Here is a 22161-nt window from a genome sequence, read left to right as displayed (position 1 = left end):
CATCGATAACTCCACAGTTTTCCCTTCTCCTCAGGTTAAGAGCCTTGGTGTCATCCTAGACAGTTCACTTTCCTATAAATCTCACATCAATAATCTCACCCGTTCTGCCTACTTCCATCTACGTAACATTAACAGATTGCTTCCTTCTCTTTCCACCCAGTCTACGTCCATTCTTGTACATAGTCTTGTTACCTCCCGTATTGACTACTGCAATTCTCTTCTGCATGGTCTCCCCCAAAAATCCCTCCACAAGCTTCAACTGGTTCAGAACTCTGCTGCTCGCATTATCACCAGAACCCCCTCCTACCAGCACATCACCCCTGTTCTTCAGGAACTTCACTGGCTCCCTGTGAAATTCCGGATAATTTTCAAACTTCTTCTGCTCACCTTCAAGGCCATTCATAACCTCTCTCCTTCTTACCTTTCTGACCTGTTAACCACCACTTGTTCTGCCCGTTCACTTCGTTCTTCTTCTTCTATCCAGCTTACTGTACCTTCCTTCCGCCTCACCACCATGGGAAGCAGAGTTTTCAGCTGCTCTGCTCCCAGGCTGTGGAACTCTCTGCCCCCTGAAATAAGAAATATTGGTTCTCTCCCCCAGTTTAAGTCCCAACTCAAAACTCATCTGTTCAAATCTGCATATTCACTGTGAATCCACTGTTTGTTCATTTTATCTTGTGCTTGTATTTTATTGTTCTTATTCTCCCATTGTTTTACTAAGTGTTTTATTCTATTGTAAAGTGTCCTTGGGTGACTTGAAAGGCACTCATAAATAAAATTTATTATTATTATTATTATTTCCGATTATCCCTGGCTATTGGACTCTCTGCACCCTCTGGTACAAAACTTCATTCTCCACGAACTTCACCTCCACCCTCCAGCCGCTACCGCTTCCCAACCCAGCCCGCCGCCGAAGGTTTTGCCCGGCCCGCCGGAGGTTTTGCCCGGCCCGCCGGAGCAGTCGGCAGGGAGGAAGCGACGTTCGCGGCACCAGCGCGGCACCCCACAGCCGGACTTCAGGATGTCAAAACAGTCGGCTGTGGTGGGTGAAACAGACACTCTTTCTGTTCCTTCTGACCCAGATACTAGGTCTATTTCTTCTGGAGCTATTTTTTGTGTCTCCTCTAAAAATAATAAGGATTTCTCTGTCTCGCCCATGGCCATTGCTCCTAAGACTACCTTTGTTGAGCAGACATTTTTTGCTAATGACTATGTTCACGCTGTTGTTCCCATGCCCGGAGTAGCTGAGCCTAGCACTACGAACATAGGGAATTTAAGTGTCAGGGAAGCTTTCTTGTCTCCGTCAGTTACTTCAGGGAAAGCAATGAACCTTTCTGAAACTGGTTTTTCTGGCCATATTGTCCCATCCTCACTTTCACCTCAGTCAGCAGCCCAGCTGCCCTCAGTTCAGTCAGACACTCCACAATTTATTATACCTCCACTACTACCGTCTCCGCTACTGGTAGTTCAGTCCGTAGCCGCTTCGCTGCCTATAGCTCTGTTGCCACCGGTTCAGCTGTCTGCCCACTCATTTACCTAGCCACTCCACACAAACTTTTGCTGGTTCATTTAAGCTGGCCATCTCAGAGACAGTAGCTCCCTCTAGGGCCTCCCCAGAGGCTGGGTGCCAGTCACCGGCCAGCTCTGGACCCCTAGAGGTCGAGATGCCAGCACCAGCAGCTTCATTGGAGGACTTTGCTGAGCAGTCTCAGCCGTCATCCCCTGCTGAGAGCTCCAGTGAGTCCGCCCCTCTGCCTCCGTCCTCTGTGGGAGGACCAGAGGGACCCATTCAGCCGTCAATCTCAGCTGGAGGGCCCGAGGAGCCCGTCCAGCCTCAAGCCACGTCTGCTGGAGGGCCCGAGGAGCCCGTCCAGCCTCAAGCCACGTCTGCTGGAGGGCCCGTGGAGCCCGTCCGGCCTCAAGCCACGTCTGCTGGAGGGCCCGAGGAGCCCGTCCGGCCTCATGCCTCGTCTGCTGGAGGGTCCGAGGAGCCCACCCAGCACCACGCCTCGTTAGCTGAGGGTCCTGGAGGACCCAGCCAGCACATCCTCACACCTGCTGATGGTCCGGGGAAATTGGTTCAGCCGTCACCTGCTGAATCGTCCCCCGCGACTTTTACATCATCGCCTGCAGCATCATCACCTGCTGCCGTCCCGCTGCTGTCAGGTTCCGCAGCCGTCCCGCTGCTGTCAGGTTCCGCAGCCGTCCTGCTGCCGTCAGGTTCCGCAGCCGTCCCTTCACCCACGCCTGGTCCGGCGACCATTTTAAGTACACTGAGAGCAAAGAAATAATCAGAGCCCAATTTTTTTTGTGTGCACACATACTTCAATAAAGCTGATTCTGATGTAAATGGTTGTCTTCTTCTGTTAGCCCTGAGACACACTGGTGACTTGTCCAGGATTATACCCTACAGCAGTGGGCAGATGGATGGGTTGATTGGTGGATCTGATTATTTATGTGCATGTAAATACCCACACTGCCTGACACACAGAGCATAGTTGCTGCAATGGAGCAGGAGATTACTTTATCAGTCTAGTTCCAAGGCTTTGCTTAGTCTGCATATCTCTGATTTACTTCAGCAATTTAAGACATTTAGGTATCTTGTACGTGGACCTTTTCCACAGCTAGCAAATTATCCTTTTGTAGGAGGAATTAAGAAAAGAGAGACATTTACCTGTTCGAGCAGCAAAAAATAATAAGTGTCAAACCAATCCCCACAAGCCTGGATGAGCCTGACCAAGAGTCCGAGTTCTTGGTATTATCAGCTGACTGAAACTTGGACCATAGATAATATAAAACATGCATGTAGCCATAACTCATGTTTACCAAGCTCAAATTACTAGGGAGCCCAGTGCTGTTTTCCCATAGAAAATCGGAAGTCTTTTTCCAGCCACAGGGGTTGCTCTCTCCTGTCCTTTACAAAAAGACAAAAAAAAAAAAAAAAAGATTTCAGGTATTTCCACCTTGGCTTCTCTTTTCAAACCTGGAAAAGTAAAGTATCTACTCCATGTATAAAAAATATGTTTCGATTTTCATTTAAGTATACTCCATTGTATTCCTGAACTGAACTGCATTACAGCTGCATTACAGCATTTCAGTTATCCGGTTGTTCAGTCTGACGTCACTAGCCGTGTCTGGACCTAAACTCCGCTGCAGGTCCATATATGAAACGATCACTATGGCATTACTGAGAGTTGAAAAACTGTCTAAAGTCTTTCATCTTTAATAAAATGATCAGCGTTCTGCTCTACCAGGTGTAACAATTGAGTTTAACATCCAGGCATCCATGAAAACGGAATTTATGACATTTAACGGAGTTAGAAGTTAGCAGGGAGTTAGCTCGCTAGCTTCTATTTAAATACAATATAGCATGTCCTGACTGCGGGGTTTTGGAAACAAATTAAAACGTACAGCTCTGTTATCACTTCCAACATAAATGAAGACAGAAAACTAAACAGCAGTGATGTTTGTAGGGTTACTGAAGTTTGGCTAGCTGGTATATAATGATGTGCTACGTGACCGCTAGCGACACAGCTATGTTAGCATAATATAAACAAGCTAACTTTTTTTCCACTCGATAAAAGTTACCGTGAGTGTTCTCGGTGGTCAGGAACAAATGTAATCGCATGGCAGGATGCTGTAAAAGGACCAAACTTCAGCCAGGAGAACAACTGAGATAATCCATCCAAAATACGAGGTTAGTCATTCATATACTGCTGCATGGGCTGGGCTGTAGTTACATCCTAAGGTTTTAAAAACTGAGCTTAAATAAATGATTAGCGGTAATAAAAGCCGAGGGAGGTCAACGGTGATCACTGACTGTTTTAGGAGCTTTTTGAGATCAAATAGAAGAAAATACCTAACATTAAACATGTTAACAACACAAAAGCCATATTAAATGCAGACTACTTTAGACCCGGAAGTAGGATTCGTCGTGTCATCACTGAACAACCGGATAGAGGAATATATACAGGGCGATTTTAGCCCATTTTTGGGGGTGCTTCAGCTTCAGCACCCCCAAAAATGAATCAAAGATTTCTTACTTTTTTTTGACAATATTTGCTGTTTGTGTGACACACTACTAAAACTATAAAAAGCATACAGTACTGTACTTGTTTGAGACGTAACATTTTAACAACAAAAGTATAGATAACCCCCCCTCTCAAAATGGTTTGTTCCAGCTCACGTCTCCCGTACTCTGGCTCTAGCCTCTTGCTGCCAAATCGATGGTGGCTGAGACGCAGCGGAGCGGAGGTGTAAGTGCCTGGCTTAAAACAGGACATATTAGCTGCATTTAACCTTCAGTCACTCTTATATAGTTAGGTAGGAGTCAGACCATGTTTCTTTTTAGCTGAAATGCATTGCACTCAGGTACCCTGCAGTGTTGAAAACGTGTTTTCCGACGATGTTTGCTACCCTACCTACAATCCGTCCTCATGTAGTAAAATCAACGACATGTGACCGTCCTTTTGCTCCCATTGAAATGTATACAGCCTATTTAAAATCTAAAACTTAAAATTGTCTGTAGCCTGCTGTTGTTACCATTGTCCTGTGTGAAATGGAATGAGAGAAGCTGGTTATTTTGTCATATGTGCATGTGCCGATTGTCACGATCCTGGGTCTTATGACCCAGTGTTTTGAGTTTTAGTTCATTTTGATGTTTATAGTATGTTTAAGCTCATTAGGTCTCCTATGTTCATTTGCTTATTAGTTCCCCCTTGTGTTTTCAACCCCTGTGAAGTCTCTCTTGCCCTTCGTGTGTTTCATGTCTGTTGTCTTATGTTGTCATGTCTGCCTCTCATGTTTCCTGTTTTATTTTGAAGAGATCTCGTGTTTTTATATTATGGATTATGTTTTGTGTCCTTTGTTGTACTGTTTCTTGTTTCCCTAGGTCTCAGTTATGGTTATCATAGGTTTAGTTCTTTGGCTTTGTCATATGGCTTCCCTGTGTTCCATGTTATGTCTACTGTGACGTTTTTGTACCATGTTTCAGGTTCCTATGTTCTGTCTCCCCAGTTGCTGTTAAGTTTACTCGCTCGAGGAATGAAAAGAACCGGGGTAAAACTGATTTCTCAACAGTTTTGGTGCCGCGAAACCCGGGATTTGCTCGAGGCGCAGAGATGAATTGGCAGAGCTGAGATCGTGAAACAAGGCGAACAGAGAGCTAGCTCACATGATTAAAAGGTAAGCACGACCTGTTTATTTTCGAACCGTGCATATTGTTTAAAGCCTAAATTATCTGTTCGCTAAGTTGAACGTATCCCAGTGTAAATTCACTCAGTAGAAAAAAGGCGGCTAGCGTCCGTCTCAGTACGTTAAAGCAAGAGACTTTTGCTAAGAACTCAGGTTGATGTTTAGCGTACTGTGAGCGACTAAAGCAAGAGACTTTTGATAAGAACTCAGGTTGATGTTTAGCGCCCCGTGAGGACATCTCGGTGCGTTAAAGCAGGAGACGTTTGTTACGGATTAACTCATTCACTGCCAGCCATTGGCAGTGAATGAGTTAAACCCATTGACTCATTCACTGCAATTGACGGCTATAGACGTCAATGGCAGTGAATGAGTTAATAGAATCGGTGTTTGATCCGTCTTAGTTATTAGGAAAAAAGTGGCGGTGCTGTGCTCGTCCTCGTGCGTTAAAGCAGGAAACTTGTGTTACTATTAGTTAGAAAGCGGGGCTGAAAGGCTTTGTCGCCGGCTAAGGGCCGTGTGCGCTCCGAGTTTGGCAACTCCACCCTTGGTCGGACGTGTCCTTGGGATTTGCCGGGGTGGTGACCTGGGCACCGGGGGCGCCCTAAATAACTAAACCTAGGTGTTGGATCCTAGTCACGGTTGATAACCTGCATGAGAGTGGGGGCAAGTTGCTTTGTTAGTGAGAGAACGACTGCTTGGCTCAGCCCACTGACTGCAGTGTGTGTAGACTGTGCAGTTTGTGTGAAAGCGCCGTTAGAGTCGGCGTCTCGTCTGAAGTACGGGAGTCAATTAAAGTAACAAAAAGAATTCGTGTCTAAAAGTGTGTGTTTGTGGTGTGCAGAAATCGCGGCAGAAGGCCGTGTCACGAGTCGTTGTAAACTGTGAAGTCAATTGGGGGTTTAATTTGGTTCTATATTTTTTAGGGGAAGAGAAACCGCGGTATCGAGTCCGTGGCGCAGTTTGAATAATTTGTGAGGTGCACAAGAGCGGACGGCACCCGCTTTGTGTGCCGCTTAGGGCGTTGTCCTTAATCAGCAGAAGTGTCTTGCAGAAAGTTTGAATGGGGCTGCGAGAAGCATGAGGTGTGTGTGAGCCAGCCTCGAGGGGCGGGTTCACAGGTGGAACGAACGAAGAGTAAATGTGCGTGTGTGTGAGAGAGAAAGAAAAGGTGGGGGCGAGTGACCAGCCTGTGAGTGTGTGTGAATTTCTTGATGACAAAGAGGGAGACAAAGTAGATTAGTTGATTTTCTGTGAAATAATAAATAGTCAAGAAATCGTAGTGATCAAATAGGAGAAAATGAACTAAAGTAAATAAAAAATAAACAGTGGATTAGTGTTAAAGTAATGATAAATAAATTGATAAAATTAACAGTGACATTTAAAGGTGATCAAGTACTCAAGGATGAATGGAGAATTTGATTGTTGACTGTATGAGAGCTGTTGGGGTGAAAGGAAAATGAGGTTGGAGGAGTGAGTTAACAGGTTAATGTGTGGGTGTAAAACAATGGGGTAATAAAAAAAGAGAAAGAAATATCATGAAAACAAAGAAAATAAAAAGTGTGGAAGTGTGAGTGGGAAATTGTCTCCAACTGGGGGAAGCAGTGACACTACAGGTCACCTTCTTCCCCTGCTGGACACAAAAGAAAACATAATTTGGAGTGTTGTGGATGAAAATAATTAACAACAACATCAAGAAGATTTTTGTGTTTGCGGTTAAGACCAAATAAAATTTTATTTTTGGGCTTTAAAGTCAGTAGAGTTCAAAACAAAATAAGTAGAGATGTGTTGCTTTAGGAGTGATGAAAACATATGCAGTCACAGTGAATAATGAAAGTCTCTCAGTCTGTCGTTTACAGGTGGGGAACGGACCTGGATCAATTCTCCATGGGCAGCAGTCGGAAGAAAATTATAGGTTAAAATCATTAGAAAAAAATAGAAACACCCAGCCAGAATTTTTTGGCTGAATTGTTTTGCAGCTTCTCGTCCTCGTCCTGAATAAGCAAGCTCCAAGGAAGCTAATCTCTCCCTGAAGACACTGAGTGCAGTTCCAGAAGCACGAGCATGAACATCAACAGTGGACAGGAGTCCAAGAGACAATACCAGAGTTCTGAGCAGAGAGGTCCAGCAGCACTGTGGGCAAACGGCATCAGAAAGAGAAGAACCACCATCTAGATTGGATGGATGGAGATGCGTTTCCAGCAAGCTGCAACCTCACTGTGTGTGAAGGACTTTTGAGAAGACTGTCTGAGTTTGACATTTGCCATGTTTGGAGTGAGATGGCAATGAAAGAGACAGTGGGACAAAGAGATACATGGGACAAAGCTGAAGAAAACTGACTGCCATTGGACTGAAAAGTGGGAGAGAAGAAAAGGAGCAGAAGAGGGCTGAGGCTGCTGTTTTAGTGTGGGGAATCAAATTGGGTTAAGGAATCCGGGGAGACAAACGACTGCCTGGAAGTGGAGGATTGACACAGACCACCACAAAAGGGGGAGGAAGACAAGCACTGAGGTATGCAAGTGTACTGTTAGAAAAATGGAAAGGTGACACCACACATGCAGATAATATGCACCAGAGATAACAAAAAATCATACACAAAGTGTTACACATTACAAGAGGGTATTTGTAGAAGGGGTTAACAACACACAGTGTGGTTGCCTATGGTAACCTGCAAGCATTTGGGGTTTAGCTGTGCCTGACTATGACAGAGTTTTTCATTTAGATGTTTCTGAAACAAAAATTGGAGTGAACGGAGTCTTGTTTCAGAAAAAAGGGGGAAGGTACATAAAAGGTTACATAAAAACAGAAAATGTATTAACCCGACTAACACACACACACACACACACACACACAATGAAGATCAAACACAATTTTAAGTAGGTAATTCTGTTACCATCATCCTGTCTGGTTTATTGAGTGGGTTGAGAACTGATACATAGACGACTGAATTAGTATTATTTTGGGGAACATGATGTGAACAGAATCCTGCAGCCAGAGTTTAAATGAGTGAAACTAGCAGATTTTTGTTTTGTTTTGTTTTGTTTTGTTTCTGAAGTATGGGTGTTTTCTCACCTATAAGAGAAAGAATATTCTGTGACAAGCCTTAAGACCGGGCTTCTGTATTTTTATTTTCTTTTGTTTTTCAGTTTTATTTGTCATTTTTCATTTTATTTTTTATTTTTTGAACAGTGCACTGATTTTTGTTTGTGAATTTCTTTTCTTTAAGCAGATCTGCACGTCGGGAATTAAAAGCGCTACATGTCGTTGGGAAAATTGTTGCAAGTGAGTTTCTCCACATTAAAATGGGCTCAGGAGGAAGCCACTTATTTGGGACAATTAGAAAGTGAGAGTCCCTGCCTAAAAAGGATTCAGCGATGTAATCCGATCTAAAGTTCTTCTTTTTCTTTTTGAAATGACGTCATTTTGCTGAAAGTGGAAACTAAATGCGACGATAGGTTCCACTATCAGCAAAGAAAGAATGAATGAATGTATGAATGAATGAGTGAAAGAGAAAAAACTGATTGGTAAAAGCTGACAAGACTTGACCACGACACAAGGTTAACTTCCACCTAGACAGGACAAAAGGGTGGATGAATTTATGTGTTTCCTTTTACAGGAGCAGAAAGATGACAGCAACATTCGAGGTTGCGTGATGATTTAACTTTTAAATGCCATTTTCTGTGTTTGTGAATCTACCAGGGGTGTGTTATTCATGGGCTTGTGTTGCTCACAGAAGTTACTGTGAGAAAGTGTGTACACACCTGCGCAGCGCTAACATTTGCATTCTCTTTTCTACAGCATTACAGTTCTTCATGTGATTTGATGATGTGATTTCTAACAGAACAATTGGTGGATGTTTGTTTCTCTACTGCAGGTTATGAGTTGGTGATGCTGTTACACTGTGTTTTTGGGAAAATGTGAAGGTTACTTTGATGATGTGAATAACATTCTTTCCACAGCTATGGATGGCTAACTTTATGGTGTTTTTATGGCACCTCTGGAATGTGGATGGCCGACGCCTGCCCACCACACGATCCATGTGTGTTGCTAATGTTTGTTTTCTTTAAGAGTGCATTGTGGAGGATTCGGCAGAAGTGGACAAGTGACATGAGAAAAACAAATAAGGGATGCAGTGTTTATGGAATAGTTGAAGATGGGTTATTGAGCTCATAGTGATAAAACGGGTGGAGTGACATTGTTTAAGGAAAGTCACAGATTAAATTGTGGAATAAATTGGGATGATTCATGATTTGGGACAAATTATGGTAATAATAGTGATTTAATGATTGGAGAAAACCTGCACATGATACTTGTCTGTTATGCTGAGTACTTTATCACTCTCATGATCTATAGTTGGTTGCAAATGTGAAGTTTGATTTAACAGATTTGTCTTCCAGGTTACAGGCTCCAGGTGGAGCTGGGAGTTAAACAAGCTTAACATGTAACTGCTGACTAATGTTTTTACACAGGGTTACAGGTTGGAGTATGGCTGCTCCAAGTGGGAAACCCTGGAGATTGTTTTAGAGAGAATGTGCAACATTCTTGTGCATGTCTCATTGGGGAGTTGACACGTGGCGAAAGCCGTGTGGCGAGAGGAGTGTCATTTTTGAATTTGTAAATGTCGTGAGGTGCCATGACGAGAAGGAGTGGCTGAGAGGATCGTCCACAAGAGGGGAGCTGAGGCCAGGAGAGAGGCTTCAGGAGGATCGGAGATCATCTTCAGCACAGCAGACATCACACAGAGAGCTGTGCTACTGAGCTTCCAGGAGATCAAGAGGAGACTTCCCACAGCAAGATTTTAAATAAAATGAAAGATTCAGTGTTGACGCTGAGGAAGACAGCTAAGGTGTACGACGTGCTCTGCCTTAAATCTTCAGCAGCGTTGGAACATGAGAACCTGAGGGATGGAGAGAGCGTGCCAAGCTCCAAAAGCGACAGCGCAGAGGAAGTCCAGCGATGGAATTGTAATTCTGTGTGAGGCACAAATACTAGGAGACTGGGAAATAGTTGACACCACTTTTCCCAAGGATGAAGATCACCTAAAGTGTGTTACTTTGCCATGCAGATTTGATGCTCTGCAGAGAAGCCTTCTGTGAGGGAGAGATGTAAACAGACGAGCTTTTTATCTACCTTTAAATCATGTCAACTTCTCTAGGCTGGTGGAGGGGGAATTGGAGAGAAACGGTAGTGTTAGGTGTGACTGTTGTTATTGTAACTGTGATTTTTCTTATAAGTGAATTGCCCAGAGACAGACCTGAATCCATTCCAGCGACTCCACCATCACAGGCCACGGTGAAGCGAACCAAACGTAGCGAAACAGGTAAATCAGATGAGTGTTTTGATTATTATGGCGGTATAGAGTTGGACTACGTTAAAGGGTCCACAATCTCGTATACATTTGATCTTTGTTCTGTCATTAAATGCAAGGGCTTGCTGAACAGTTGAGTCCAACGTCTTTAATGGAAGTACAAAATCGGATGGCGTTAGATATGTTGCTGGGATAAAAAGGGGGTGTTTGCGCGATGTTTGGGGATATGTATTGTACTTTCATTCCAAATAACACAGTTCCTGACGGCTCTGTGACCCGAGTTTTGGAAGGCCTAAAGACGTCCACCGCAATGTATGAGCATTTGGGATTAGATGACCCGCTGGAAGCGTGGATGACCTCTGTCTTTGGGCAATGGAAAGGTTTCATTATGTTAATTATGGTTTCTTTGTTTGTTTTGTATTGCAGTATTAGTGACATGTGGGTGTTGTTGTGTGCCTTGTATCAGAGCTTTGATTGTAAGACTCATCAATCGTGCTGTGGGAGAGTCTGATACAAAGGCAGACACCATGATGCCACTTTTGGGAAATGTGGAGTCACAGTATGAAAACATTATGGTGAGGGATTTAGTTTAGTTTTATCTGCCATAGAGCAGATAAAAAAGGGGGACTTGTAGAATGTTTAGCTTATTTTAGAGTTTAGAAATGTGTTATCATAGAATGTAGAACTATAGTAGAGACACCGCCCTTAAAGTAATAAAGGCCTCACTGTGTTGTGAACTTAGGAGTAGATTGTAGAAGGCTTCTCCCCCACTGAGTGGAAATTCCCCAGAGGATGTTTTAGGGTGGGGGTTTCAACATTTGTAACTATGGTCTGGAAAGGAAAGGGGTTTATGACCTCTAGGGAGATACCTACACCCACAGTGTTTTAACTGTCACGCACACACATCCACACGCACACTCACTCATGTGCACTCACACATACACACAGGTATGCGTACACAGTTACACACGAGCACTCGCATAGACACGAGGGAACGCGCACATGTAGGCATTCATGTGCTCGTGCACATAGACACAGACAGAGTTTGCAGCACACCGTGGGGGTTTTATGATGGGGTCACTTCTATAAAACTGTGTTTCACAGACAAAGGGGTGAAGATTTTTGCAGAGGGACACCGGCCTCGTCTTCCCTTCTAGAAGATGCATGCTTAAATGAAGATGAATAAAGATGAATAAAGATTTTGTGAAAATGACTACTGAGTCCGGTGCCATCTCTGGACGCTCGAGGAATGAAAAGAACCGGGGTAAAACTGATTTCTCAACAGTTACTTGCCTTTTGTTTGAAAGTACACTGAGAGAAGACAGTTTTTATTAGTGATCTTAACCTCTGGGTGGTCTTGGGTCGATTTGTGCCATTTTTCATTGTTCATTTACACGCCATTTGCACTGTGTTGAATGGAATATAGCGAAAGTCTGCAAAAAAAAGTTCGGTCACATTTACTGTTAAAATTTCAGTATGACTTCCGGAAATTAGCTTCAGTGGCTAAGCTACAGACAAACTTACACTATCGGTCCTAGTGGTCGATTTGTGCCCCATTGAAACCCATTATAAACGCTATTTTTCACGGCAAAAAAATTACGGTCAAATCGATCGTGATCGGTTATGTTTCCGTTTCCGTTTGCAGTACTGGCCTTAGAGTTGTAATTTTTTTATTTGTCCACCGGGTGGCGCCCTTGCTCCACATTTGACCCCGGGCTGGAAAACAGCGGGCTGCTTAAACAGACCTGCGGGAAACGAAGCCTCATTTCCGGCGTGCAGCAGCGGCTTCGCCCGCTGATCGGGCGGGACCATTTTCGGCCCCTAGGACCGTTTGAGGGTGCTTTTTTTTTTTTAATCAACAGGAAATGACGTATTTGTTGTGACGTGGTACCGGACGTGTGTGTTGGAAAAAGGGGTCCGACGCAACATGCCCCGGTCATCGTCGGGAGTTAACCCGGGAGGATGCACTGATTTCGGCCTAGAGGAGGAGCATTTGCCGCCTGGAGACCATTTTCTGGTCCTGAAAAAAAAAAAAAAGGCGATCGAAATGAAGGTTGGTGCCAATCTTTAGTCCATCTAAAGGCCTAATTATAATAACAATCAAATATTACTTCAAATGTTTTTTTTTTTAAATATTTCGTTTTGTTTTGGGGGGCTAAAAAAAACGGTGCGCTCATGTAATTAAACTGCGATTAAAAGGGTTAAAATCCGCGAAATGTAATTAAAACTTGACATGAATATTTCAAGGAGAAGTAGGTCTAAAAGATTGGCTAATTTAAAGTGGAAAAAAATATTAATATATAAATTTTTTACAGCGCTTTTTAGGGCGTGGTCGATTTGTGGCTCTAAGCCCGATAGTGTATGCATTTTTCTAGGACCCCCCAGAGGTTAATAGTATTTTTTTCATATTAATGTAATTTTTCATCTAATTGAATACAATCTATTTGTGTATGATTGTCAGTCCAAAGACAAACTAACAAACTGTTAAACTGCTTGAGAGAATTCACCAACAATAGTGATTTGTCAACCTCAAGCTGAGGCGACATAGGTTAAAATAAAAGAAAAATTCTGCAGAGCCATAATAGTATCTGCAGTAAAGATCTTTTCATACATTGTATACATTGTACCAGAGGCAAAGTTGCCTCCAGTTTTATCATTTTTTTATCAATATTTTGTACATTTGTACATTTAAAGGACTCTTCTATTTTTCAAGTGTATTTTTATGTATCTGTATTATATTATACATACACATTAAAAGTTAATCTCTGTCCAAAAAATGCACTCAGTTTACTTCTTACTCACTATGATCATCATTCATTATTCTCCCGCAGTAATTAAGGTTAGGATATGTATTTTCTTTTTTTTCCAATCCATTCTTCTTTTGCAGCATCTAAATAACCTTTATCAGATTTGATGGCTCTGTTACAGATTTTTAAAAACTGTTTTGATTTTCTTTCACAAATGTGGGGATTGTGTTAAAATGTACAAAACAATGTCATGTTTTGTGACAAGGACCCAGGCAGAGAGACTTGATGAATCTTATGATTTAATAAAGAAATTTGCAGACTTGCACAGAGATGGTAAAATTATGATGACTGATAACAGAGACGAAGACAACAGACGATGAGGACAGGGAGGAACAGTGGTTTAAATGCACCAAAGAGACAGTCAGAGGGAACTGGAGACATTTAAGGATGCAGGGACTGACAGAGACAGGGAAGAAGTCTCATTGTGATGAGTAAAGTTTATCTTGCCTGGCTGGGCATCTCTCTGGGTGCTCAGCACCCCCAAAGCTCTGATACTAGAATCGCCCCTGGTTACCACTGTCCTGTTTGAAATGGATACTAACTAGCTGACTGAATGCCCATTAACCTTATAACTCCTGTTGTGCGTGTATGTGTGTGTGTTTGTGTACAGAGAGACAGCCAGGTTCATAATGGATATAAGGAAGTTTTTTCAAAAAAAGGAGCCACATTCAGGTAAAAGTGTAAGAACAAATGATCCCTCAATCAAGAGTAATGTTGGATCAGTGTTTCAATGTTTATATCTTTTATTAGATGTTCATGTCGTTTGGTTATTTGCCTTTTGGTTGAAAGTACACTGAGAGAGGCCTTTTTGTTAGTGATCTTAATAGTATTTTTTTTTCATATTAATGTAATTTTTCATCTAATTGAATACAATCTATTTGTGTATGATTGTCAGTCCAAAGAGGGAGAGAGGAAAGAGGGGAACGTGAGGAGAAAGTACAAGGTCAGGAAGAACCAGGTAAGGAAACAGACAGGGAACAGTGACAGGCAAAACAAAAACTGTTAAACTGACAAAGAGAAAAAACCTGATTTTACTCACTAGTGATGGGTCGGTCGCGAACGAAATGGCTCTTAGAGCCGGATCTTTGAAGTGAACGATGCGAGCCGGCTCCTTATTGGAAGCCGTGGGGTTTTTTTTCTTTCTCCTGCCCTCTCTTTCACTTTTTTTTTCGCTTCACGCTGCAAGTCACCCTTGTGTTTGCACTGAGCAGAGACGGCAAACAGAGCCTTGCGTTTGCACCCCTCTGCTCAGCGCTGAGCTGAAGGGGCGGTAGTTACACTCGCAACAGCAGCAGCACACAACAAGAGCAGGAGGGAGAGGGAAAGAAAGAGCCGGGAGCAACAAGAGACAACACCATCACATTGGAAAGGTACAGTAAAGAAAATGAGTGACACCAAGAAAAGAAGCAAAGTCTGGAACCATTTCAATCTTATTGACAAAACAAAGACAGAGTGTAGAGTCTACAAGAAAAGGATGTCATATAGAGCCGGCTCCACAAACAACATGCACAGGCACCTAAGAACTGTCCACCCATCAGTGCAATGGGAAGATAAAACGCAGTCAGTTGAATGTGATATTAATATTTCTAAATGCCAACCTTTCCCTTAATTAAAGATCTGGGCGTTCTTTTTCCCCCTTTTTTTTTCCATATTTTAATTTATATTTTATTGTGTTGTGGTTTGCAGTGTTTTGTGTTGTTTCACTTTAAATTTGTTTAAAAGGAAAAAGCTGAAAATTTTAAGTAGTTAAAAGTTTAAATGTATGAAATGTAAATAGTTGGTTTCTGTATTTTATAATTTATCTCACAAAACAAACTCGGGATCTCCAAAAGTTTTGCGAGATCTCGCAAAACAAACTCGGGATCTCGCAAAAGTTTTAGCTGCATTCTTCCCGTTAGCTTCAAGCTAACGGGAGGTCGAGACCTACTACAGCCGGGAGGAACACTGCTTTTCCGGCACATCGTGCCTCGACCTCCCGGTCGGCTTCGAGCCGGCGTCCGAAGAATGCGGCTAAAAGTTTTGCGAGATCCCGAGTTTGTTTTGCGAGATCTCGCAAAAGTTTTGCGAGATCCCGAGTTAGTTTTGCGGGATCTTCCAAAAGTCCGTCTTAATTTTTTTTTTTTCTCCCATGTCCCCTGCGGGGCTCCGTAGTTACAGACTTTTCAAAAAAGTGTTTTGCTTTTCTTTCACATATATGGGATTAAATTGTGTTAAAATGCACAAAACAGTGATGTCATGTTTTGTGACGAGGACCCAGGCACAGAGAGACTTATTGAATTTAAGAATCTTATAATTTAATAAAGAAATTTGCAGACTTGCACAGAGATGGTAAAATTATGATGACTGATAACAGAGACTAAAACAACAGACGATGAGGACAGGGAGGAACAGGGGTTTAAATGCACCAAAGTGACAGTCAGAGAGAACTCGGGACAACATTTAAGGATGCAGGGACTGACAGAGACAGGTTTATCTTGCCTGGCTGGGCAGCTCTCTGGGTGAGAGAGATCAGCACCCCCAGAGCTCTGATCCTAGAATCGCCCCTGAATATATACATAAATAAATAAATAAATTAATTAATTAATTAAAAAAAAAAAATATATATATATATATATATATATATATCAGAATCAGAATACTTTATTGATACCTGGGGGAAATTATTTTTTGCTACAGTGCTCCATTTTAAACCAACATTAAGACAAGACAGACAATACGCTAACTAAGAATAGTACAATATATACATATATATACATACATACATACATAAGTCACTTATAAATAAATAGTTGGAAAAGAAACATGTGTAGCTGTAGCAGCAAACAGTGTGTTAAGTGGATGCGTTGTACAGGGAGATGGCCACAGGCAGGAATGATTTCCTGTGTCGTTCAGTGGTGCTTTTCGGTAATCTCAGTCTCTCACTGAACGAGCTCCTGTGACTGACCAACATGTCATGGAGTGGGTGGGAGGTGTTATCCAACATTGTCTTTATCTTGGACAGCATCCGCCTCTCCGACACCACCTTGAGGGAGTCCAGCTCCATCCCCACAACATTGCTGGCCTTACGGATTAGTTTATTAAGTCTGTTGGCATCTGCGACCCTCAGCCTGCTCCCCCAGCATGCAACAGCATAGAGGATCGCACTGGCCACAACAGACTCATAGAAAATCCTCAGCATTTTCTGGCAGATGTTGAAGGACCTCAGTCGCCTCAAAAAATAGAGACGACTCTGGCCCTTCCTGTAAAGTGCTGTGGTGTTTTTAGCCCAGTCCAGTTTATTGTCAATGTGTACTCCAAGGTATTTATAGTCCTCCACAATGTCAACACTGACCCCCTGGATTGAAACAGGGGTCAAGTGTTTCCTGGTCTTCCTGAAGTCCACGATCAGTTCCTTGGTCTTTGCCACGTTGAGCTGCAGATGATTCTGCTCACACCACGTGACAAAGGAGTCGACCACAGCCCGGTACTCTGTCTCATCATCCCTGCTGATGCATCCAACCACCGCAGAGTCATCAGAAAACTTCTGAAGATGGCAGGTCTCTGTGCAGTGGCTGAAGTCTGTGGTGTAGAGGGTGAAGAGGAAGGGGGAGAGGACAGTCCCCTGTGGTGCCCCTGTGTTGCTAATCACCTTGTCAGACACACACTGTGGGAGACGTACATATTGTGGTCTTCCTGTCAGGTAATCAACAATCCAGGACACCAGAGAAGCATCCACCTGCATCGCTGCTAACTTATCACCCATATATATATATATATATATATATATATATATATATTAGGGGTGCAACGATACACAAAATTCACGGTTCGGTTCGGTTCGATACTTTGGTGTCACGGTTCGATATTTTTTCGATACAAAAAAATGTTCATGCCTTTTTAATTTGTCATTTATTAAAATTGTAAATATATATTTTAACACAAAAGTACAGTTTTTAAATTTAACCCTAACCCTTGTGCGTGTTGTTTTTTAGCTTGTCATATTGCAGCCACAGAAATTCTTTTGTCCATGAAACCATAAAGCTGCACTTTCTTTTTGCCTTATAGTCTGATTTGTCATAACTTCTCCGTTTTGTGGTAAGCTTTTCTTTGGCTGTCACTTCTTCACCCTGACCTGTCTTATTTGGCTCAGCAGAACTAAAATATATATCTGTCTGTGAAGGTTCTCAATCATCCAGGTCATCGTAGTCAAATATATATCCTGCCGCACTCACATAAGCTCAGCGATTCTCTGCGCGATCAACCTCTCACATCTTTAAGCTGCGGGAGATTTCACTTGTCATGTTTGCATAGTAAGCTAACAATTAATAAGACGATGTCAGAGGAATTGGTGCACAAATTATCATCACTCACAGATCAGTGCTGTCGCTCTCTATACACAGTTCGCGCGATTGCAAAGTGAAAGCAAAAAAACAAGCGCAAATTCAAACACGATTTCAATATGTCACATATTGACAGTGGCTCACCCAATGACATAATTACCCAGCTACATTTCTGAAAGAATGCAAAAGCATTGACATATATTTTTCCTTCCTACAATAGCCCGACAGGCAGGGCAGAGATAGCCCCGGGACGTCGGGCTAGCGATATTGCGAGCCCTGTATCTGATTGAGGAATCACTCATCTTTGGAAAAGAGAGTTTATTACAGAGAAATGTCTCTTTCCAAAATAAAAGCTATACTATCCGCTTCTTCTGGGCTATATTCTCAGCAGCATAAGGAGAATCATGTGCTAACAGCTGTCTAAATGACTCGGCTAAAGTTAGTAGCATGCTTGTTGTTTTTGTCTTTGCACTAGGATGATGTCGGTGTAAATGTGCAGTCATATTCGTTGTGTTCCCACTAGTGCTTTCAGGTTAATCTCGTTGAAATGACCTTAACACCACAACACGGCAAATCTCCGTTAACGAGCTACCCTATACAGAGGGGCTAGACGTCCAACACGTTAACGAGCTAACTGCGCTAACACACTAGCTCCCACCCATGTAATTGAGCATTGCATGGCACATCCAACATACTGTTTTACTTTAGTCCATGACTCGCTTACCTTCAGGGTCATACGTCACATGAAAACCAAAATAATTCCAAACGCCAGATCTGAATGAGGGTGGGGAGGTCCACTTCTGTCTCGCTAGCTTGCCCTGCGCTCTTCCTTCTGACCATGCTGTCTGTGTTGAGTGCTCAGTCAATCTGCGTTCGACTACTCTGCCTAGGCTGCACTCTCGAGCCTAGGCGGAGTAGTCAAATGCAGATTCACTGAGCGCTCAACACAGACAGCATCGTCAGAAGGAAAGTTGATAAAATAAATTACAAATTTTGTATTGTTCTTTTTTTTCTCCCCTTTGGTTTTCTTTCTTTCTCTCCCCCTCTTTCTTTCATTCTTTCCCCCTGTCCTATCCCACAGTCATGTCTGTCCCGTTTGCAACTGAAAATAAAATAAATTCATAATTATAATAAAGGTCAATCAAATGGACCAATATGATGATCCACTTAAAATAAATCCTCTTGGCATCTTTCTTGGCCTCAAGACAACAATTCTGATGGCTATAGATCCAAACGGGACACAAAAAATTCGTATCGGTTCAATATCGATACGAATATCGTTGCACCCCTAATATATATATATATATATATATATATATATATATATATATATATATATATACATATATATATATATACATACTAGGTATTGTAGGTATTGCACTACGGGCAATACCTACAACCACGATTACCGACACTAACAAGCTGATCTACAATACGGCAACAGTGATCAGTGAGATGCTTGGCTACAAGTTGAACAGCGACAAGGGGCAGTACCCTCCATGGAGAAGGAGGCTAGAGGGCAAGATCAAAGTAGCACGGAGGGAGGTTAGCCAACTAACGGAGTTGCAGAAAGGTGCGACAAATAAGGTGCCTAAGAAATACAGCAAGCTGTCCATACCTGAGGCCTTGGAAACTGCCAAGCAAAGACTCACAGCCTTGGCCAGCCGCTTGAGGAGGTACACCAGAGAGATAGAAGGCAGGAGAATAAACCAGCTGTTCTCCACAGAACCAGCAAAGGTGTACTCTCAGTGGCAAGGGAACAATAAGAGAACAGCACCACCAAGGCTAGCTATACATATATATATATATATATATATATATATATATATATTTTATTTATTTATTTTTTTAACCATTAGAAATTCTCTTACTCTAATATTAAATACAATACACTCAAAAATATCTTAAAATAAACATATCACAGTACTTTAGTTAGTTTATCACAACAGGATACATTTATCAGTAATAACTATAACAGTATAATACTTCATAATTACAACCTTACAAGTCTCCTTCATCAGAAAAATGACTTAACCTCCTAAGACCCGAACTCTTCCACGGCATGCATTTTTAATTTCTCTTTGATATTTGGTCACATTGGGGCCTGATGAATGTAAAAACAAAGAATTACCAGATTTTTTTTTTACCTTACTTTTGTTTTTAATAAAAATAAGAGCCACATATGAGGATATTCATTTTAAATTGTGATAGAACAGTGGCAGTATGATGTCTTCATAAGTGGATATCAGGCCCTTGTAGAGCAAAATTCAGTATTTTGGTCTAAATAACCCAAAATGTGATGTCCACATATGTGGACGCCAGGTCCTAGGAGGTTAAAGTCAGCAACTAAATACTTTTTAAGGGCTTTTACAAATGTGATCAAAATATGTAGATTTAAAAATATAACTGAAAATTCACTTTGTAAAAAAGATTTTTCATTTTCAACATTCTTGTACTACATATTAATGTACATATTAATATATGCACTAAAATGTTCAATAAACTGTAGCCTGGTGAATGGTCATGCTGGACATGTGTACAACATGTGATGGCTAGTAACATTAGTAATTTAATTAAAATTAATTGGAACATGGGACTACATTTCTAAAATGGAATGTCATATATTTCTGTGCACAAAATCACATAAGCCACATGTGTCGAACTCCAGGCCTCGAGGGCCGGTGTCCTGCAGGTTTTATGTGTGTCCTTGATCCAACACAGCTGATTTAAATGGCTAAATGACTTCCTCAACATGTCTTGAAGTTCTCCAGAGGCCTGGTAATGAACTCATCATGTGATTCAGGTGTGTTGACCCAGGTTGAGATCTGAAACCTACAGGACACCGGCCCTCGAGGCCTGGAGTTCGACACCCCTGACATAAGCTAACTACCAGCATGAAAACTCATTTTGCCAGCTACTCAAATACAACTGAGCAGTGCCTCCCTCTGCTGGCAAGGGTTAGCAATTACCCATCATTTATGGTAATTCTGTCCACTATACATTATAATTGCTAACATTTCCTCTCTCCAAGGCAACCATTTTTAGGTTTTAGAATCAGCCCAATTTAAAAAAACAGCCAGTATATATATAAAGCCCTTCTTAGATTTGCTAGAAAATGTCAAAGAGTTGAAGGCAAAGGTATGAGCTTGCTGAACTTTTTAAATATATATGATTCTTAAAGCAGGATAATGCTACATTACCATATAGAATAAGATGCATAGATCTAGAGTAAACAACCTAAGTGGTTAAAATGAATTAAATATAACGCAACATATTTTTATATATTTTATTTTATTGTTTACTCTATTTAATTTGTAAAATATGTGTATACACACACACACACTCACACACACACACATAGAAAAATATTTAGTATACACATCCATAAATGCATATACTATTATATATTGTACATATATTTATTAGTTTCAGATGTAACCATTCTTGTATTTTGCTTGTTTACGTTATTGTATTTTGCACAACTCTGTTGCTTGTGAAGCTCGCACACAAGAATTTCTCTCACATGTACTGTACCAATGTACCTGCACATGTGATGTGACAATAAAAGTGATTTGATTTGATTTGACATGCATATTAATTTTGCAGTAATATCAATTTAAATATTTTAGATATGAAAACAAACATTTTTATGCACAATGAGTACTAACATGCAATTTTCTGATAACTGCCCAGTGTCACTGGGTATTGGCACAACATATAGTGCCACCTTCATCATTCCTGTTCAACTTGTGCATCTCAGGCTTTCAGTACAACTCTGGGTAACAGAACTACTCTGACAGTTCTATAGTGTTTGGATGTATACGTGATGGACAGGAGCAGGAGGATGATTTTGTGGAGTGGTCTGGAAGAAATCATCTCTGAGTAAGACCAGAGATCATCAACTACAGAAGGAAGAAAACAACTACAGCCTGTGCCTATCCAGGATTTTGAGGTGGTACCTGGTGCCCACACTGACAACAAGGTGAAGTAGAAGACCAACAATTAGCTAGCCAGTTTTAATGTTCTATTTTTGTTGTTGCTTTTGTTTTGAAAGGAAAATTCTAAAGGAGCCAGTTGAGGTGGTTTGGGCATCTGCCTAGGATGCCTCCTGGACGCTTCCTATAGGTGAGGTATTCTGGGCAGTGGACTCAGTGGAGAGATCACACATCTCTGCAGGCCTGGAATGTCTCAGTATTCCCCAGATAGAAGAGGTGGCTGTTGTGAGGGAAATCTCTGCTTAGACTGCTGCTCTCGCAACGTGAACCTGGATAAACAGCAGAAAATTAATGAATGAATGGATGGACATTTTTACTAGTTATATATCACTAATTAAAGTTATACTTATTTTACTTTATTGTGCCTAATTTTATTTTCAACTAGTTATTATTGTTGTTAATTGTTAAGATTTTATTAAGCTGCACACCACTCTACTTATTTAAGTTATTTAGGTTTGTTTGATTTAAGTCAAACATTAACTACTATAACATAAAAATTTCCCAGTTCTGGGATAAATAAACTATATCTTTACCTTAAT

Source organism: Copadichromis virginalis, linkage group LG14 (genome assembly GCF_057382275.1).
Source record: "Copadichromis virginalis isolate Kocher_CV1m ecotype Utaka linkage group LG14, C_Virginalis_male_GT1.1, whole genome shotgun sequence".
NCBI classification, from domain to species: domain Eukaryota; kingdom Metazoa; phylum Chordata; class Actinopteri; order Cichliformes; family Cichlidae; genus Copadichromis; species Copadichromis virginalis.
Note: the sequence above shows the minus strand (reverse complement) of the source record.